Below are 22804 nucleotides of genomic sequence, written 5' to 3'. Positions count from 1 at the left end.
CTCAATGTAAAGTGCAAAACAAAATCTATTTAATCCAATTTATTAGTTAGTGCCAATTCCATTCAATTTACAATACAGGTTTACAGAATTCTAAACTACAGTCAGATTATAGGGTGAACTTCAAAGATATAGCTCAAATTTAATGGATGGGTAATGGGTAATCACAATTTAATTTTTCTTTTCATTTGGTAACTTGTAAATAAATAAAAGCTAGCCAACCGACTAGTGTTAACAATTTTCCCAACTGGAACAGATCAAAAATTATAATTTTTCAACTTAAAAGAATTAGCTATGATTTTCTTATTTATAGTTGCCTGTAATTATAGCACTAATGTTGAAATTATCTTAATTAGAACTTGAGTTTAAAATTTCACATATGTGGCTTTTTGTTTTTCAATTTAACCAGCAGGTGGAGCACTCTCCAATAGAGGAATAGACTGCTTAAGGGAAAAATACTGATTTTCATCTCTTTCAGCTTTAGATGAGTGATACCATTCTCATCTATGAGCTATAAGATCATATGCTCAAGCCAAAGCATGAGATCTTAGTGTACAATTTAAGGAAACAACTTAATACAGCAATGTATGAGGTTTAACGGACAGTGAGGATGGATTTTAATCAGGCATTTAACTGAGACCATGACAATATACAAACCTAACCCGTATTTTATCCCACGTTTATTCCTCAACATGCAAGACCACAGCAAATTATTCAGTCATTAACATAACTGCTGTTTGCGATAATTTGCTGAGTACAAATTGGGGATACATATTCTTACATTTACAATAATGACAACATTTCAGAAGTTCTTGAGCGAATGTTTCTCTTCTTTGCGATGTCTGTAAATTTCAAGTTCTTTATTTTCTCATGACTGCCAAGCACAGTATAGTTTGATAAGTACCTGAAAATTTTCCAGATATACCATTCGTCATTGAGCCCAGCTAAATGAGGTGCTAACCAATATATTCCACATCTCTCTGGAACATTCATTTGTCCCCTCAGTTTTCAAGGCAGAACTATCATTCCAGTGCCAAAGAAGGTGACAGTAACCTATCCAAATGGCTATCATCTGGTGGCTTTAACATCAACCATTATGAAATGCTTTGAGTGGCTGGTCATGGAACACTTTAAGGCCTTTCTCCCAGCTACATTGAATCCTTTCCAGTTTGTTCATTGTTCAAATCAATCCACTGATGATGCCATAGACTCTGCCCTCCACCCTTTCTTGGCCGCTTGGAAAAAGGGGTCCCTGTTTATAGACTTCAGTTCAGACTTTAACACTATCATACCTCAGAAATTGGTGGGGAAACTTGCTGTATCTCAACACCGCCCCCCCCCCCCCCAGGTAACTGAATTTTGGACTTCATAACAGAAAGGCCACAGTCACTTCATGAGAGCAGCAACGTCTATAGTGCCATTATGCAGAGAGCTGCCACTCCCCAGGGTTGTGTGCTCAGCCCGCTGCTGTTCACACTACTGCTGCATGATTGCATCGCGGGATTCTGCTAAAACTGTGTCCTCAGGTTTGCGGATGATACAACTGTGCTTGGCCTTATCAAGTTTGCGGATGACGAGATGGAGCACAGAGAGGAAGTGGAGCAGCTGCTGGACTGGTGTGTGAAGAACAACCTAAGTCTGAACATGGAGGAAATCAGGGAAATGATTGTGAACATAGGAAATTATAGACTGCGCCCCCCCCCAACCCCCGCCATCTGCACATACATGGCTCATCTGTAGAGTAAGGTGCACCAAGTTCCTGGGAGTTCACATCATGGGTGACCTCATCTGGTCCCTCAATGTCACCTCCATGAATAAGAAGGTACAGCAGCAACTCCACTTCCTGAGGAAATTGAAGCATGTGAGGTAAACTCCCATTTTAACTAAATTTTACAGGAGCACCATGGAGAATGTCCTGACAAGCTGCACCTCCCTCTAGTATGGGAGCAGCTGGGCACCAGATCAGAAGTCCCTACAAGGGACCATGAGAACAGCTGAGAGGATCATGGAGGTCTCTCTACCATCCATCGGGGACATTTATCAGGAGAACTGCATGCACTGGGCCATTAGCTTTATCAAAGATCCCACCCATCCATCCGGCATCCTCTTCGACTTTCTGCCATCAGACAGGAGATTCTGTACCTGATAATATTTAATTTATGCACTTTATTTTGTTTATTTATTTTGACAGGAAGCTCAGAGACCTCGGCCTGCATCCCATCTTGTGTAGCTGGATCCTAGACTTCCCGTCAGATCACCAACAAGTGGTAAGGATGGGCTCCCTCAGCTCTGCCCCTCTGACCCTTAACTCAGGTGTTCCCCCTCCCCCAGGGTGGTGTTCTGTGTCCCCTCCTCTACTCCCTTTACACCCACTAGTGTGCTGCCACACAGCTCCAATCTGCTGATCAAACGTGCAGATGAGACTTATTTCCAGTGTTGATAAGACAGCCTACAGAGGAGAGGTTGACACCCTGACACAGAGGTGCCAAAATAACAACCTCTCCCTCAACGTTCAAAAAATAAAAGAGCTGATCATGGATTACAGGAGGAATGGAGACAGGCTCACCTCGATCATCATCAATGGGACTGCAGTTGAGGGGGTGAGTAGTTTCAAGTTCCTCGGTATACACATCACTGAAGGTCTCACCTGGACTGTACACACTAGCTGTGTGGCAAAATGAGCACAACAACATGAATTTGTAGATTTAATTCTTACTTTTTAAGTTATTCTGTGTTGTGTTATTTGTGCTACTGTGCTTCACGTCCTGGTCCGGAGAAATGTTTTCTTGTTTGATAGCATACGTGTTTATAGTTAAATGACAATAAACATGACTTGACTTGATCTGACTTAAGCAGAAGAATTTCATAGTAAAGTCATGGCAAGATGAACAACTATAACAATCTGGGAGAGACAAATAAAATATGACAATATTTTTTTGCTTTCAACACTTCCGAGGACCGCAATCACATTCCAAAAATATGATAGTTTTGAGCCATTTCTTTGCACAAATGTGATCATCAATAATGATCCTCCTCTGAATTTTGAAAGAATAAGCTTAGTAAATATGCCTAAAATGTATTGGCTTTAAATTTAGCATTTTAACACCAATTGCAAGGATGAGATTGACAACTTGATTTCTCTTGAAACCCAAAATGACAAAATGCCCATCTACTTGGTAGGAAAAAAGAATCTATACATTCAGAGTGAAATAAACTACAAAACGAAGGCATACTCTACTTCAGATTATGTCTGGGCCCAAGTAAAATTGTCTTAACAGCTATCAACAATCATAGGAAATTAATGGGGCATTGTAATTTCACAAACTATCCTACATGGTGCTTTGTCGGCTTTTTTTTCTCCAGATGCGATCTCATTGGCTCTTCACACGCCCTTGGATCACCTGGACAATACTTCTTCTTATTGCAGGCTGTTGTTTATTGACTACAGCTCAGCATTTAACATAATCATTCCTACAGGTCTGACCAAAAAGCTCCAAAAACTGGGCCTCTGTACCTCCCTCTACAAATGGATCCCTGACTTCCTCACCAGAAGTGCATAGACTGTGCGGTTCGGAGATAACATCTCTTCCTTACTGATAATCAACACTGGTGCACCTCAAGGATGCGTGCATGGTCCACGGCTCCACTCTCTCTACACCGATGACTGTGTGACTTGGCACAGTTTAAATGCCATCTATATATTTACTGATGACACAACTATTGTCGGCTGAATTTCAGACGGCGACAACAAAGCGTACAGGGGCGAGAAATATCAGTTAGTTAAGTGCTGCTGCAACAGCAATCTGGCACTCACCATCAATAAGACCAAACAATTGATTGTGGACTTCGGAAAGGGTAAGATGAGGGAACACACACCAGTCCTTATAGAGGGATTGGAAGTGGAAAGGGTGAGCAGTTTCAGGTTCTTGGGTGTCAACATCTCTGAGGATCTATCCCGGGCCCAACATATAGATGCAGTCACAAAGAAGGGATGACAGTGGCTATACTTCATTAGAAGTTTGAGGAGATGTGGTATGTCATGAAAGACCCTCACAAATTTCGACAGATGCCCTGTTCAGAGCATTCTAAATGGTTGCATCACTATCTGCTATCGGTGGGGGGGCACTGCTCAAGATCAAAATAAGCGACAGAAAGTTGTAAACTCTGTCACCGCCATCATAAGCATGAGCCTTCCCATCATCCAGGGCAGAAACTGATGCCTCAAAAAGGCAGAATCCATCATTACAGACCCCCGCCAACCAGGACATGCGCTCTTCTCATTACTACCCTCCGGGAGGAGTTACAGAAGTCTGAATGTGCACACTCAATGATTCAGGAACAGAATCTTCTTCCCTGCCATCAGATTTCTGAATGGACAATTAACCCATAAACACTACCTCACTACTTTTTTCTCTCTCTTTGTGCACTATCTATTTAATTTATCTTTCTATATATGCTTCTTACTGTAATCCACACTTTCGTTATTAATATGTATTCCAATGTACTGCTGCCACATAACAACAAATTTCATGATGTATGCCAGTGATGTTAAACCTGATTGTGGTTCTGAGAAGTATTTTTTGTATTATTGTGCTACAAGCATTCTTCTAGTAGATTTCTTTCAGCTTTAATGAAAAAGTAACAATCCTTCCTCTGTCAAATTATGGGATAAAATGATGAACAAGAATTAAAAACCCTATAACACCACCAGGTTTTTGGATGAAGCGCAGAGGCTGCATACAGATCCTTACAAGTTCAAAGTTTGTTCATTGCAAACTTCACAACATCCAGAGTGCAAGTGGAGGTAGTCCGTATAGACTACATTAATGGCTGAAGGAAAGGAAAATGTAATCCAGATATTGCTCATATAACTATGAAGTGATATCAGAATCTAGGTGATGCATTTTGGTTAGAAGAAAGAGGAGATTAATACAAGATATAAACACAGTGGCTACTTTATTAGGTACACCTGTACATCTGCAAATTAATACAAATCAGCAGAAACTCAATGCAGAATAACAGGCAGATGTTGTCAAGAAGTTCAAGTATTAGTCATAGTCATACTTTATTGATCCCAGGTGGAGATTGGTTTTCGTTACAGTTGCTCCATAAATAATAAATAGGAATAGAACCATAAATAGTTAAATAGTAATATGTAAATTATGCCAGTAAATTATGAAATAAGTCCAGGACCAGCCTATTGGCACAGGGTGTCTGACCCTCCAAGGGAGGAGTTGTAAAGTTTGATGGCCACAGGCAGGAATGACTTCCTATGACGCTCAGTGTTGCATCTCGGTGGAATGAGTCTCTGGCTGAATGTACTCCTGTGCCCACCCAGTACATTATGTAGTGGATGGGAGACATTGACCAAGATGGCATGCAACTTAGACAGCATCTTCTTTTCAGACACCACCGTGAGAGAGTCCAGTTCCATCCCCACAACATCACTGGCCTTACAAATGAGTTTGTTGATTCTGTTAGTGTCTGCTACCCTCAGCCTGCTGCCCCAGCACACAACAGCAAACATGATAGCACTGGCCACCACAGACTCGTAGAACATCCTCAGCATCGTCTGGCAGATGTTAAAGGACCTCAGTCTCCTCAGGAAATAGAGACGGCTCTGACTCTTCTTGTAGACATCCTCAGTGTTCTTTGACCAGTCTAGTTTATTGTCAATTCGTATCCCCAGGTATTTGTAATCCTCCACCATGTCCACACTGATCCCCTGGATGGAAACAGGGGTCACCGGTGCCTTAGCCCTCCTCAGGTCTACCACCAGCTCCTTAGTCTTTTTCACATTAAGCTGCAGATAATTCTGCTCACACCATGTGACAAAGTTTCCTACTGTAGCCCTGTACTCAGCCTCCTCTCCCTTGCTGATGCATCCAACTATGGCAGAGTCATCCAAAAACTTCTGAAGATGACAAGACTCTGTGCAGTAGTTGAAGTCCGAGGTGTAAAGTCCGAGTGTTATTCAGACCAAACATCAGAGGGAGTAAGAAATGTGATCTAAGTGACTTTCACTATGGAATGCTTGTTGGTGCCAGAAGGGATGGTCTTAGTATTTCAGAATCAGCTGATCTCCTGGGTTTTTCACACACAACAGTCTCCAGAGTTTACAGAGGATGGTGGGAAAAACCAACAAAAATAAAATATCCAGAGAATGGCAGTTCTGTGTGCAAAACACTTTATTAATGTGAGAGGACAAAGCAGAATGGTCAGACATGTTGGAGCTGAGAGGAAGTGCTATGTTTTTTAACTGCGTAAACTAATCAAAAGAAAAACAAGGCAGCTGGGAAAACAAGCCTACTTACCTTTACCTTAAGTGAGGAGCTCACTTTTGACATGGTGGCATAATGATATATGACACTCACATACTTTAACATATAACCCGTAATGAATTATGTAAACAAACTTGCAAAGAATTTCTTCAACCTCCACATGATCTAGTTCACTGGTTACTTTATCACAGGTGGTGTAAGGAACAGGATGGACTTCGTAAACTTAAGAATGGCATGTTCATTTACAACTATTTTATCCTTGAGATATTGGAGTTTTCCAATGCCATCCTTGAGCACTGCTGTGATATCATCCAGTACTTTTCTTAATTTTTTTTTAGTTGACTCAATTGCAAGGGATGTGGCGTGCAAATGGTTGAATGGGTCTACAGTCAAGTTGCAGTTGTCTCAGCTAATCGTGATCCCGCAATGTTGGCCCTTTTGTTTTTTACCACATACAGTCCAATCTGGTTTGTTGCTTGTTGTATTTCCCTGTTACGAATATCATTTCTACAGGAGTCATATTTTCTCCAATATAAGTTCTCAGTAGGATAGCTGCAGGCTTTGGTTCATTATCTTTAAAATGCTGTTCAAACTCATTTTGTGTAATTACTGAAATAGCCAAGCTTGTGTCCAATTCCATTTTAATTAATTTACCATTCACTTCTGGCATAAGCCATATTGCTTGTCTATTATTAATTTTCACATTGCTAATCTCAAGTCTAAATAGCCCAGCATCACACTCATCATTATCAGAATTTTCATCAAAGCATGCAGATTAGTGCTCTTTTTGAAACTGCAACTTGACTTTTTATCTTTTTCTCATCCCTGTACAGTCCATTTTTTTTCTGCCCAACATATTCTTTGTATGTGCCCTACGTTGCATTTTCTGCAAGTTTCTCCTTTAAACCTGCATCAGTCTGGTGTATGTGAGTCCTTGCCACAGCAGTAACACAATTTGTTCAGCCAGGCAGATTACTGTTCAGATATTTCAATTTTGTTCACATTCACTCGCATTCCTCGCTGCAACTCAGTTGTGTTTCTGGCTGCTGTTTCCATTGATACAGTGATTTCAACTGCTCTTTTAAATGTGTGTTGTGCTTCAGTTAGGAGCCATTTTTGAATGCTTTCTTGTAAGATCCAGAAACTAAATAATCTCTCAGTACTTCATTAAGCCCACCACTGAACTGATAATACTAAGACAATTTCTTCATTTCAGCCATGGAAGCTGAAATGGACTCCACTTCCTTTTGATTCTGCTTAAGAAACTTCAAGTGTCTTGCAATCAACAATGGTTTCAGTTCTAAATGTTCCTGAATAATGTTCATGAGAAAAATGTGCAGTCTTTTCTCAGGTAGGTAGTTGTCTTGGGTTCATTTTAAAACTTTCTCATCACCACTGTTATGTTTTGAACTCCAGAAACAAATCAAAAGGAAATCATGGGAACCGGGAAAATAGCTCTACTTAGTTTTCAGTTAAATGAGGCACTCACTTATGATATGTTGATGTAATGATGTAGGCCATTCATGTACTTTTACATATAAGTCCATAATAAATAATGTAACAAACAATGAATGCTTAATCATTGTACCTAATGTACCTAATAAAGTGGCCACTGAAAGTATAAAACAGTTTTAAAGAGATGCAAAGAGAGACAATTAAATAGACAAAGTTCTGAAAGGGAAGTATAAATTGTAAAAGCAAAATTTGAGAAATTGCGGCTGGACAGGATCCCTTAAGTCTCTCTTACCTTTCAATAAGATCACCGTGTGATCTTTTATCTTGCTTACATTTCCTCCTGATGCTTGTGCTTGTTTGTTCACTTAGTGTCAAGATTTCAATTTCAGCATTTTAGATATATTATAAATTAACCCATACCCTAAGAGATAAATTATTTTTTAAAAGATATCGTGGTGTTAAGAAGTATCTTGAGTCAAAAGAATTTGTCTCCCAGTTCTAAGTTCTCCAGAAGATGAAATAATCACTCAGCAAGTACACTGTAATGATTTCACTTCTTTTATCTAAACCTCATTATTGCTATATCCAAATATTTATTTTCTCCGAGGGCAGAATACCCATAGTCTAGGAACCAATCTAATTAGTCTATCCTGCACAAATTCAAGGCAAAGGTATCCTTTACCATGAAGACCAAAACCACATACATCTCTAAAGATATATAAAATAATTGCAAAACATTTTACTCCATGTATAATAGTCAACATGCTTTCTAAAGTATGTGAATTACTGAGAGGCAATTGCATTCTATAAGTCACTCTGCTCCACTGCCAAACCTTATATGGATTCTGTAGGATTACCTTAGGGTTTCACGTCTCCATTTCTTCACTACGTCAGATCCTTATTATTTTGTCAGGGATTCTCAGGTGTGATTTAGGAAGTAAAGATTGTTGTAATTATTTTACTTCATTCAGCATGTTTAATGATTTATAATTTTAATATGTCTGAATTAACACAATTTTACTGTTTTATTAATTCAATAAACTATTTATACCAACTTTGTTTTCAGACACCTTTGAATATAGTAGATATTCTGTCCCATTCGCCCTGTGACCCTTTGCTGACTGATTACAGGATACAGAGGACAAGTCAAATCAGCCCAGTGACAGACTAGAATGTAGCAGAAACTCCAAGTTGTAATCTAAATCCAAGATGAACCAATACTTTTTGCCCTCCTCATAACTCATTTTTCCACTTTTCCACTGAAATTTGCATCATGAACAAACACCGTTAATTCACATTGTCATTTCATTCAGGTATTGAAGCAGGTTGTAAGTATTGAGGGACACCTGTAAGCTTTTGGCACTTCACTGGCAAAAGCATTCCATCGTGATAAATGAACAACGTGTTCCTACTCATAATTTCTACAGTTCAACCAGTCATATGTGAATGTCAATATCATACCCATAACCCGTACGGTGTTATTTCCCCTAACAAAGGGTAATTATGCTAACTCTTTTTAAAACACCAGTCCAATTCTGCACATGGAAGTACAGGGGGATTTACTAAAGTGCTCTCAGTATGAGCGATTACAGTTTTGTGAACAGACTGCAAAAGTTGAGGAGATTTGAGAGAGTTATTTAAAACCAAAATGGGTTGAGACATGAAAAGTTAAAAAAAAAACAGAGCTGTCTCCTGTTGCTGAAGTACTCATGATGAAGGGCATAGTTTGAAGGTTGTGCAGGAAAAAACGAACACAATGATTATCATACTCTTTACAAGATTTGGAATTCCGCTCTGAAAGTTGGTAGAAATATTCAATTATTCAAAAGAATTGGTAAGTAGCACAACAGGAAGGCTTGTTTTTTTAAAAAAGTAGACAATAAATGAAAAGCTAAATGATTGTCTATGCTGTATATTTCTATGTTTCAATGATTTTATTTTTCCAGAGAGTAATTCCTGCTGGTAGATTGTGATTGAACTTCTGGAAGAAAAACCTATTCAACTTGAATTTACTTATGCTTTTCTTTTTTTTTGTAATTTATTTTTATTGAATTTCATCATCAAACAAACATTTTCATAAGATGTATTTCAGATACTGTATTTGGCACTAGGGTGCCAAATTTAAGGGCCAGCTCCATCCTCAGGAATATTTCCAGAATAAAATGTTAGAGCATAAAAGGCTGGAAATACCTATTGGCCAAAGAGTATCTTTGTAAAGAGAAGTGGAGTTAATTGTTTCTGGTGAGTAACCCTTCATTAGTTTCTGCACTATTTCACTCTAAGTTCCTATGTTACTGATAGGTAAAAAAATAAAAACAAGAAAGAAAAAGGGCTTCCTCTATTAGAGATCACACAAATTGTTAACCCAGCTGATTGTGGTAGCAATTTATAATTCAAAATTCAAAGTTTAAAGTAAATTTATTATTAACATATGTATATCATATAAAAACGAGATTCATTTCCTGCAGGCATTCACAGAAAAATAAGGAAATACAATTGAATCCATGAAAAACCACATATGACTGAAAAATATCATTACAAGGATTACCCCACAGTAACGACGATCAGTTAGGCACAGAGAAAATCTATGATTAACCGACAAGTACTGTGCCTTAATTGTCTCAACCAAACAGCAGGTGAATTTACACAATTGGATACCTGTGTGCACGCTTACTAAGTTTCTCTGATGCTCCATGAACAATCAAAGAACAGAAAAGGTAATGCCCAAGAAAGAAGTCTATAACGGCTAGGTGTTGCTCGTGCTCCAGATCCAATCTCCACGTGTTCATGGGCTACTCAACATCTGCAATGGTTGGTCTCTGGAGAGTGGTCACTGCTTTGCATTTGAAGCTTCTACTTTTAAACATGTTCCTTACCAGTTCAAATCTCAAATTTATGTCGAATTGGCTGTTGGTCATCTAATTAACCTTTGTCACCTTATTGTTAGCTCCGTTCCAAGCCAGCATCCATTTATTGCCCTCTTCCACAAGTAACGACCGGTAATTTATGGCTTTTTGTTCTAAATCAGTTACCAAACCAGTAACCAGCTCAAATCACTCAGGGCAGCCACAGACCCACCATTCACAAACCTGCATATTATAACATACCAACGTATACCTCACAAATCACTTTTCTTTTGGATGATGTCGAGACCAGCAGATTGCTAGAGCATCATTATCTCTACTTTAAAATATTGATTCAGCCAATAAAAAACAGTTCACAAAATGGAGGATACAGAGCAGCTTCACAAAATGGTTGCTACTACTACTTCAACCTCATGGCAAGAAAAAAGACAATTGGTCCGTCTACTTCCACTGCCCTTGATTCATTTGAATTCACTGGTTTGGAGAATGTAGTTCTTTCTGACCAACAATATCGAATGTACAAAATAAAAATAGTGCAAATAATAAAACATGTAAACAAACAATGCTGATAAAATGGGCTGCAGAGTCTCTGAAAGTGAGTCCACAGGCTGTGGAGTCAGTTCAGTGCTTAGGCAAGTGAAGCCAGTCCAGGAGCTCATTAGTGATCTGGCAACAACTGTTCCTGAACCTTGTGGCATGACACCCAAGACTCCTGCACCTTCCAAATGATGGTAGCAGTATGAAGAGTGGGAGATGGGCCAAAAGCATAAAGACAGGACAGACTCAGGTAGGGGATCTTGGCAGGTACAAAGTAGTGGGGCTAAACGCTGGTGCATTTTCCACTCTTGGGTCTCAAGGCTTGATGCATTGAGTTTTCCAGAAAATGCAACTCCTCATTTACTGTATGTAGGAACTCAATCAGTTGTAAGGCTCTATTTCCTCTGAATGAAGGTAAATAAGGTTTAGGGATAAAACGATAAACATGTGAAAAGGGTCGACAAATATTAAACTTCAATTGCTCGACTTTGGATCAACTCTGTTAAATTTTGTAACTCCAAGATTTAAAACTAGTTGAAAGAAAAACATGGGGAGACTGGGATAAATGTGTATTCATTGTTTTTACCTTTAGCATGTGTGTGCATATATAATGTGGTGGTGTGATGATAGATAGTATGCCATTCAGGCACTTTTACATATAACCCTTAATGAATTATTTAAGTGAACAAGAATGCTTAATTAAACAATGTATTTACAATATTACTCAAATATTACTGAAATATTAAATACACAACACACTCCACTTTGCAAATCTGTTTGGAAGAACAAAATGTGGAAAGTCTCCATTGTGATCCATAGTATAAGTCGTGTAAAGAAGGAAATGGACCATATGTTTTCTATTTTATGTTTTCATTTTTTAAAGAAAGGGGCTTCCCTTCCTCCACTATCAACTCTGCTCTTAAACGCATCTCCTCCATTTCACGTACATCTGCTCTCACTCCATCCTCCCACCACCCCACTAGGAATAGGGTTCCCCAGGTCCTCACCTACCACCCCACCAGCCTCCGGGTCCAACATATTATTCTCCGTAACTTCCGCCACCTCCAATGGGATCCCACCACTAAGCACATCTTTCCCTCCCCCCCTCTCTCTGCATTCCGCAGGGATCGCTCCCTACACAACTCCCTTGTCCATTCGTCCCCCCCATCCCTCCCCACTGATCTCCCTCCTGGCACTTATCCGTGTAAGCGGAACAAGTGCTACAAATGCCCTTACACTTCCTCCCTTACCACCATTCAGGGCCCCAAACAGTCCTTCCAGGTGAGGCATCACTTCACCTGTGAGTCGACTGGGGTGATATACTGCATCCGGTGCTCCCGATGTGGCCTTTTATATATTGGTGAGACCCGACGCAAACTGGGAGACCGCTTTGCTGAACATCTACGCTCTGTCCGCCAGAGAAAGCAGGATCTCCCAGTGGCCACACATTTTAATTCCACATCCCATTCCCATTCTGACATGTCTATCCACGGCCTCCTCTACTGTAAAGATGAAGCCACACTCAGGTTGGAGGAACAACACCTTATATTCCGTCTGGGTAGCCTCCAACCTGATGGCATGAACATTGACTTCTCTAACTTCCGCTAGGCCCCACCTCCCCCTCGTACCCCAGCTGTTACTCATTTTTATGCACACATTCTTTCTCTCACTCTCCTTTTTCTCCCTCTGTCCCTCCGAATATACCTCTTGCCCATCCTCTGGGTCACCCCCCCCCGTCTTTCTCCCTAGGCCTCCTGTCCCATGATCCTCTCGTATCCCCTTTTGCCTATCACCTGTCCAGCTCTCGGCTCTATCCCTCCCCCTCCTGTCTTCTCCTATCATTTTGCATCTCCCCCTCCCCCTCCAGCTTTCAAATCCCTTACTCACTCTTCCTTCAGTTAGTCCTGATGAAGGGTCTCGGCCTGAAACATCGACTGTGCCTCTTCCTATAGATGCTGCTTGGCCTGCTGCGTTCACCAGCAACTTTGATGTATGTTGCATATGTTTTCTATATCATAATTGCACTACCTGAGGAAATAGATGGAATTGAGTACAATTTTGGTGCAAAATCTCACGATTCAGCTTTACTTCAATTCCCTACAGTCTAGCATCTAAAATTGAATAGCCTCTATGAATGAATCTATTAAAGTTCAATTATTTAATGTAAATGTCTCCTGCATCTAGTGGTGCAAATCAATTTTATGCAGGAAGCTGAGAGACACATGCCTTAAGGCATATATGTATACAATACTAATGCATTCGGAGCACTGCTCGTATCATGGAGTGCATCTTATCAGAGATTAAGAGATGGACAGAATGAAATAGCTTCATAAAGACTGTGTGTATTAAGGGTTTCTGTTTTGCAGATCCTATTATAGTGAAAGCTTTGTGCAGCTGGATATTGACAAAACTGCATCTGTTTCGAACCTAATCTATTGTGCTTGAGTAATTAGAATGGTGGAAACTAAACTGACAGATACTCATTTGTGATATATAAACTAAGCATACATGTTTCTAATCAGAGTTTATAACTAGAATATATCAAAACATGTAGAAAAGAAAAGTAGTTGAAGTAAGAATGACTGAGCTTTCAGCCAAATATTTCAATCCCAATTCTTTGTTATTGACCTTTTCATACAGAATGCAACTTTGCCAAAGAGTGTGTGAATATACTTTTGAGGTTGATTTAGTCTGTTTGCCCAGATACAAGCAAATAAGATTTCCTCAAGAAACTTGCCCTTTTCTTCTAATTTTAAGGTATTATTTCATGAGGAGAAAGAGTCTCATTAAAAATAGATCTTTCTTATAAGATGGAAATCTACATCCAATCATAAGCCAATGGTACTTTTCCACCAACTGATTTTCACCAAAAGTTTTTCACTAGGAAAACCACATGTGACAGAGGAGTTATTGTCCTTCTACAGGCCTTACAAGGAAACCTCAAACTTTAAGGCTCCATTTTAATCATTTAATTGAATTCCAGTAACTGTTTCTTCTCATCTCCAAACAAAAAATCTCCCATAGTCATCATCCAGCCTAAAAAGCTCTTCAAATCAATGACTAATCATGAAGATAAGGCAGAAAAGCTAAAATTTGGAGGGAGCAGATGAATGAGATACGGTCTTCTTCTAAGTACTGTCAAGTATAAGATGATTTGCAGTGTCATATTTTGTAAATATATGTGGAGCCAGGACTTTGTGTGTTCTAAGCAGCAAAAAATGTAATGAAGTAAACAGAGCAAAGGGAGTTCATAATCAAATTAAACTGCAAATCTGAAACATCTGGTCACGAACAGTTAGAATGTCGAACATACAGCAGTAAAGCACAGGAACAGGTCTTTGGTCCCACGCTGTCTATGCTGACCATGGTGCACTGCACATCTGCCTGCACACGGTCTATATCTATCTGTTCTGTTTGTTCATGTGCCTGTCAAACATATTACTGTCAAAGCTGATTACAACACGTATCTTGGCAGCATGTTCCAGATGCCTAGTACTCTGAGATTTTAAAAAAATTGCCTCACAAATCTCCCCCTCTCATCTTAAGCCTATGGTGTCTGGTATTTGACATTTGCACACTAGGTAAAAGATTCCGAGTAGCGGAAAATTAAAGAATTATGGCTGCAAAAACACCCCTTCCTTGTTGATTCCCAGTTAATGAATACTAAATACAAAGAATTCTCAACCATGGTCAGAGAGAAGTACAGAAATTGATGTTTGTGTTGTCAGGTTGCAGGCTACCCAGATGGAATATGAGGCGTTGCTCCTCCAACCTAAGTGGCCTTATTGAGGCAGTAGAGGAGGCTATGGACTGGCATGTCCAAAAGGGAATAGGAAATAGAATTAAATAGGTGGTCAACAGAAAAGCCACCTTTTGAGATTGAGAAGTGCTCAATGAAGCAGCCTCCAAATCCACAATTTGTCTCACCATTGTAGAGGAGGCCACATTGTGAGCTGCAGATACAGTAGACAGCTCTCTGAGAGATTTGCCAGAAAAGTGTAACTTCACCTGGAAGGACATTTGGGGCCCTAGATGCTGGTGATGTGGATGGTATAGGTGCAGGTGTAGCAAATATCATTCTTGCAGCGATAAATGCCAGGAGGGAGATTAGTGTGGAGGGATCAATGGATAAGGAAGTTCAATAAAGAACAATCTCTGCTGAAGGTAGAGTAGGGTGGTGGGAATGATGTGTTTAGCGGTAGCATCACATTGAAGATGGTGAGTCATGAAGAAACATCCTCAATATAATACCTGTTCTCTGGAAGCAGTCCATCTCTTTCTCAAGAAAGCTCTATCATTGTCATCTATCCAACAATATTGAAAATTATCCGTTGTGTTCTGATCATAATAAAGAGGACAAGTCCAGTTCAACTAAAAAATGCTCCTTCTGCTTCCAATCATCCTTATAGTCAGGAAAGATGTCACGAAGAGTGCTATGAGGTAACATTTCCTCATCAGTAACATGTTCACTTGTGTCTAGTTTGGGAATTAGACCATAAGACCATAAGACAAAGGGGCAGAAGTCGGCCATTGGGCCCATCGAGTCTGCTCCACCATTTTATCATGAGCTGATCCATTCTCCCATTTAGTCCCACTCCCCCGCCTTCTCATCATAACCTTTGATGCCCTGGCTACTCAGATACCAATCAATCTCTGCCTTAAATACACCCAATGACTTGGCCTCCACTGCTGCCCGTGGCAACAAATTCCATAGATTCACCACCCTCTGACTAAAAAAATTTCTTCTCATTTCTGTTCTGAATGGTCGCCCTTCAATCCTTAAGTCACGCCCTCTCGTACTAGACTCCCCCACCATGGGAAACAATTTTGCCACATCCACTCTGTCCATGCATTTCAATACTCAACAATGTTTCTATGAGGTCCCCCCTCATTCTTCTGAACTCCAATGAGTACAGTCCAAAAGCGGACAAACGTTCCTCATATGTTAAGCCTCTCATTCCCGGAGTCATTCTAGTGAATCTTCTCTGAACCCTCTCCAACGTCAGCACATCCTTTCTTAAATAAGGAGCCCAAAACTGCCGACAATACTCCAAGTGAGGTCTTACCAGTGCCTTATAGAGCCTCAACATCACATCCCTGCTCCTATACTCTATTCCCCTAGAAATGAATGCCAACATTGCATTCGCCTTCTTCACCACCGACTCAACCTGGAGGTTAATGTTAAGGGTATCCTGCACGAGGACTCCCAAGTCCCGTTGCATCTCAGAACTTTAAATGCTCTCCCCATTTAAATAATAGTCTGCCCGTTTATTTCTTCTAACAAAGTGCATAACCATACACTTTCCAACATTGTATTTAATTTGCCACTTCTTTGCCCATTCTCCCAATCTACCCAAGTCTTTCTGCAGACACTCTGTTTCCTCAGCACTACCGGCCCCTCCACCTATCTTTGTATCATGAGCAAACTTAGCCACAAAGCTATCTATTCCATAATCCAAATTGTTGATGTACAATGTAAAAAGAAGCGTCCCCAACACGGACGGCTGTGGAACACCACTGGTAATCGGCAGCCAATCAGAATGGGATCCCTTTATTCCCACTCTCTGTTTCCTGCCAATCAGCCAATGCACTATCCACATATATATCCTTCCCGTTACTCCATGGGCTCTTATCTTGTTAAGTAGCCTCATGTGTGGCACCTTGTCAAAGGCCTTCTGAAAATCCAAATATACAACATCCACTGCATCTCCCTTGTCTAGCCTACTTGTAATTTCCTCAAAAAATTGCAATAGGTTTGTCAGGCAGGATTTTCCTTTCAGGAAACCATGCTGAGTTCTGCCTATCTTGTCATATGCCTCAAGGTACTCTGTAACCTCAACTTTGATAATCGACTCCAACAACTTCCCAACCACCGATGTCAAGCTAACAGGTCTATAATTTCCTTTTTGCTTCCTTGCCCCCTTCTTAAATAGCGGAGTGACATTTGCAATCTTCCAGTCCTCTGGAACCATGCCAGAATCTATTGACTTTTGAAAGATCATCGCTAATGCCTCCGCAATCTCCACAGCTACTTCCTTCAGAACACGAGGGTGCATTCCATCTGGTCTGGGAGATTTATCTATCCTTAGACTATTCAGCTTCCTGAGTACTTTATCAGTTATAATTGTGACTGCGCACACTTCCCTTCCCTGATACCCTTCAGAGTCTGGTATACCGCTGATGTCTTCCTCAGTGAACACTGATGCAAAATACTCATTCAGTTCCTCTGCCATCTCCCTATCTCCCATTACAATTTCTTCAGCATCATTTTCTATCGGTCCTATATCTACTCTCACCTGTCTTTTACTCTTTATATAGTTGTAAAAGATTTTAGTATCCTCTTTGATATTATTTGCTAGCTTCCTTTCATGATTCATCTTTTTCCCTCTTAATGACCTTCATAGTTTCCATTTGTAAGCTTTTAAAAACTTCCCAATCCTCTGTCTTCCCACTAATTTTTGCTTCCTTGTGTGCCCCCTCCTTAGCTTTAACTTTGGCTTTGACTTCTCTTATCAGCCACGGTTGCATCCTTTTTCCATTCGAAAATTTCCTCTTTTTTGGAATATATCTGTCTTGCACCTTCCTCACTTCTCACATAAACTCCAGCCACTGCTGCTCTGCCATCCTTCCCGCTAGTGTCCCTTTCCAGTCAACTTTGGCCAGTTCCTCTCTCATGCCACTGTAATTTCCTTTACTCCACTGAAATACTGACACATTTGATTTCAGCTTCTCTTTCTCAAATTTCACAGTGAACTCAATCACTTTATGATCACTGCCTCCTAAGGGTTCCTTCACCTCAATCTCTCCAATCACCTCCGGTTCATTACACAATACCCAATCCAGTACAGCCGATCCCCTAGTGGGCTCAACAACATGCTGTTCTAAAAAGCCATCTCATAGACATTCTATAAATTCTCTCTCTTGAGATCCAGTGCCGACCTGATTTTCCCAATCCACTCGCATGTTAAAATCCCCCACAATTATCATAACACTGCCCTTCTGACAAGCCTTTTCTATTTCCTGTTGTAATTTGTAGTCCACTTCACTGCAGCTGTTAGGAGGCCTGTATGTAAATGCCATCAGGGTCCTTTTACCCCTGCTATTTCTTAGCTCAACCCATAAAGATCCTGTACCTTCCGATCCTATGTCACCTCTTTCTAATGATTTAATATCATTTCTTACCAACAAAGCCACACCACCCCTTCTGCCTACTTGCCTATCCTTCCGATACATCGTGTATCCTTGGATGTTCAGCTCCCAGAGACATGCATCCTTTAGCCACGTCTCAGCGATGGCCACAATATCATACCTGACAATCTGTAGCTGTACGACAAGATCACCCACCTTATTCCTTATGCTGTGTGCATTTAAGTATAACACCTTAAGTCCAATATTTGGTACTTTTTGCTTTGATTGAACTGCAACTGTATTGAGCTGCAACTCATCCCAATAGCTGCAAGTTTGCCCCATCACCTGCCTGTCCCTCCTGACATCTTTACTGCTCACTATCTTCGATTTATTTCTGTTTTCCCCCCTCCTCCGCTCTATCATTCCAGTTCCCATCCCCCTGCCACATTAGTTTAAACCCTCCCTAACAGCTCTATTAAACCTTCCCACCAGGATATTGGTCCCCTTCGGGTTCAGGTGTAACCTGTCCTTTTTGAATAGGTCATTCTTCCCCCAGAAGAGATCTCAATGATCCAAGAATCTGAAGCCCTGCCCCCTGCACCAGTCTCTCAGCCATGCATTCATCTGCCTGATCCGACTATTCTTGCCTTCACTAGCAAGTGGCACAGGTAGCAATGCATGCGGAACATAGCTTCCACTATGGCCTGGGCCCCTTTCTCTACCGCAGAGTGCCGAATTTCAGGGCCTTGAAGGTTACGGGAGAAGAAACCCACTGGTCTTCCCGCCTGGTTGAGGGTAGCAACCAGCGCAAAGTCGGAAGAGTCACTCTCTACTTGGAAGGGAATGGCCTCATCCACCGCATGCATTGCTGCTTCTCAGCTTCCTTCCTAACTCCCGGAAATCTCTCTTCAGGACCTCCTCCCTTTTCCTATCTATGTCATTGGTACCAACATGTACCAAGACAGTTGGCTGCTTGCCCTCCTCCTTCAGAATATCCTGGACCCCATCCGAGTCATCCCGTACCCTAGCACCTGGGAGGCAAAATATCATGCGGGTATCTCTATCAGGCTCACAGAATCTCCCGTCTGTCCCCTGACTATGGAATCCTCTATGACTACTGCATTCCTCTTCTCCCTCCTTCCCTCCTGAACAACAGCGCCAGGCTCAGTGCCAGAGACCCAGTGACCTTGGCCGTCCCCTGTCAGGTCATCCCCCTCAACAGCATCCAGAACAAGATATTTGTTGCTGAGGGGAGCAGCCACAGGGGTGCTCTCTACTGTCCGGGCATTTCCCTTCCCTCTCCTGACAGTCACCCAGTTTTCTGACCCCTGTAGCCTAGGGATGACTACCTCCCTGTAGCTCCTGTCTATCACCTCTTCACTTTCCCTAATAAGCAGTAGGTCATCAAGCTGCAGCTCCAGATCCCTAACACGGTCTCTGAGGAGCTGCATCTCGGTGCACCTGGCACAGATGTGGCCATCAGGGAGGCTGGACATCTCCCAGGATTGCCACATCTGACACGCTGAACAAAGCACTAACCCTGCAGACAAGCTACCTAATTCTAAAGGAATTATCAACACTATTTACCTTCAAATTTCTATACAGCCTTAGTCCAAGTATGGAACTAAATTCCGAAGGTGAAATAAGAGTGAGTTGCTTTTGCTGCAAGAAACGCTGGTAAAACTGAAGTGAATGGACACTATGGGGGTAACATTTCAATACTTAAGAGTTATACCGTACAGAAGGAAAAGAGAATTGGTTTTGGTAGTCAATCATCCCAATAATGTGACATCTCCGAGGGAGTTCTTTAGGCCAGTTCCAGTCTAGTCCCAACCATCTTCTATTACTTCAACAAAACTTTTCTTCCATCATAAGATCAGAAGTGAGAAAATTACCTGATGAACGCACAATATTTTATTCATTTTCAGCTCCTAAGCACAGGGAGTAGCCAAAGCCTGCACTTAGCAATCTCTGGACAACATTCAGGTGTAAGGTGACAAGTGACACCATACAAGCACCAGAGAATGATCATCCCCAACATGAAAAAATCCTGCTACTTACCTTTGGTAATTAGGAGACAGAATTATGCTGTGCTCTCTGTCATCACCATTCTGCTGTTGCAACTGGCTAAATACTCAACTGGACCAGCCACATAAGTAAGATGACTACAAGAACAAGTCAGAGGTTAGGTACCCTGCAGCAAGCAGCTCACCTCTTAACACTTCAAAGCCTTTCCAACATCTCCAGGCACAATAGAATACTTTCCACTAGCATGAATGAGTTGAGCTCTGATAATCAGGAAACCAATCCAAACAGAAACAATCCTTTATTTTTATATATTTCTTATTGAAATTTAGTGTAATATTTATGTATTGAATTGTACTGCTGCCACAAGACAAATTTCATGATATACTGTATGTTAGTGATAATAAACCTGATTCTGATTATTTACGATCTGTAAAATGCACTGCAGTTACTTACCTTGTTCACTCAATGGCATTTCACAAACCCTCTATATTTACCATAAAGAGGAGATGGACAGCAAATGCATAGGAACAACACAATCTTCTCAGCCCTTTCTAAGTGCCACACTGTCAGTCCTTTATCGTCATTCAACAAAACTCCCTGCTCAACATGAGTGCGGGAGTATCAGCAACTGTTTAAGAAGGCGTTACTTTCTCAAGGGCAAATAGGAGCAGGGCAAACAGAAATAGGAATATTGCTTTTGCTAATGAAGCTCAGATCGTTAAAAGCAAGATATATATCTGGTTTTGTTAATTTTATGTAATGTTCAAAATATGACTGCTTGATAGAAATGACAAGGATCCCAAAACACTAACATAAAAGATTTAAGTACAATTGCATTTATGCTTCTGTCATACAGTCTGTCAAATTAGGATATATTTTTCAGTAGCTTTCCATTCTCTCAGTCTCTGCAGTACCACATCCTGACCCATTAGAAAAAATATTTAATTGGATTATTAGCCTTCTCAGAGGTACAGATTTTCTAATTTGAGTAATTGTGTAATACAGTATACTTTACTAACTCATTGCTGGAATTTGAACAGATTCAACTAAAGTGCTTCCAATGCCTATTAAACAAATGATGCCTGAAATATACTTTTTCATTACCTTAAAATGTCTAATGGAACCATAAATTAACACAACTCTAAAGGAGACGATTCAGTCTATTTGGTCTGCAGTAACTTTTCCAATGGACAGGTGTGATAGTCCTTCTTCTCCCTTTTCCTAAGCTCTGCAAGTTACTTTTCTTAGAGTAACTATCCAATTCTCCTTCAAAAGCTCTACCATTCTAAAAGAAGTTGGCTTCACAGCATTAGAAATATAGAAACATAGAAAACCTACAGCACAATACAGGCCCTTCGGCCCACAAATTTATGCCGAACATGTCCCTACCTTAGAAATTACTAGGCTTCCCTATAGCCCTCTGTTTTTCTAAGCTCCATGTACTGTACCTATCCAAAAGCCTCTTAAAAGACCCTAACTTATCCACCTCCACCACCATTGCCGGCAGCCCATTCCACGCACTCACCACTCCCTGAGTAAAAAAACTTACCTCTGACGTCTCCTCTGTACCTACTCCCCAGCACCCTAAACCTGTGCCTTCTTGTGGCAACCATTTCAACTCTGGGAAAAAGCCTCTGACTATCCACATGATCGATGCCTCTCATCATCTTATACACCACTATCAGGTCACCTCTCATCCTCCGTCACTCCAAGGAGAAAAGGCCTCGTTCACTCAACCTATTTTCATAAGGTATGCTCCCCAATCCAAGCAACATCCTTGTAGATCTCCTCTGCACCTTTTCTATGGCTTTCACATCCTTCCTGTAATAAGGTGACCAGAACTGAGCACAGTACTCCAAGTGGGGTCTGACCAGGGTCCTGTATAGCTGCAACATTACCTCTCAGCTCCTAAATTCAATTCCACGATTGATGAAGGCCAATGCACCATATGCCTTCTTAACCACAGAATCAATCTGCGCAGCTGCTTTGAGCATCCTATGGACTCGGACCCCAAGATACCTCTGATCCTTCACACTGCCAAGAGTCTTACCATTAATACTATATTCTACCATCATATTTGACCTACCAAAATTAACCACTTCACACTTATCTGGGTTGAACTCCCTCTCCCATTTCTCAGTCCAGTTTTGCATCCTATCAATGTCCCGCTGTAACCTCTGACAGCCCTCCACACTATCCACAACATCTCCAACCTTTGTGTCATCAGCAAACTTATTAACCCATTCCTCCACTTCCACATCTAGGTCATCTATAAAAATCACGATGAGTAAGGGTCCCAGTACAAATCCCTGAGGCACTGCACTGGTGACTGACCTCCATGCAGAATATGACCCATCTACAACCATGCTTTGCCTTCTGTGGGCAAGCCAGTTCTGGACCCTTGGATCCCATGCCTCCTTACTTTCACAATAAGCCTTGCATGGTACCTTATCAAATGCCTCGCTGAAATCCATGTACACTACATCTACTGCTCTTCCTTCATCAATGTGTTTA

The sequence above is a fragment of the Mobula hypostoma genome, chromosome 11 (genome assembly GCF_963921235.1).
Source record: "Mobula hypostoma chromosome 11, sMobHyp1.1, whole genome shotgun sequence".
NCBI classification, from domain to species: Eukaryota; Metazoa; Chordata; class Chondrichthyes; order Myliobatiformes; family Myliobatidae; genus Mobula; species Mobula hypostoma.
Note: the sequence above shows the minus strand (reverse complement) of the source record.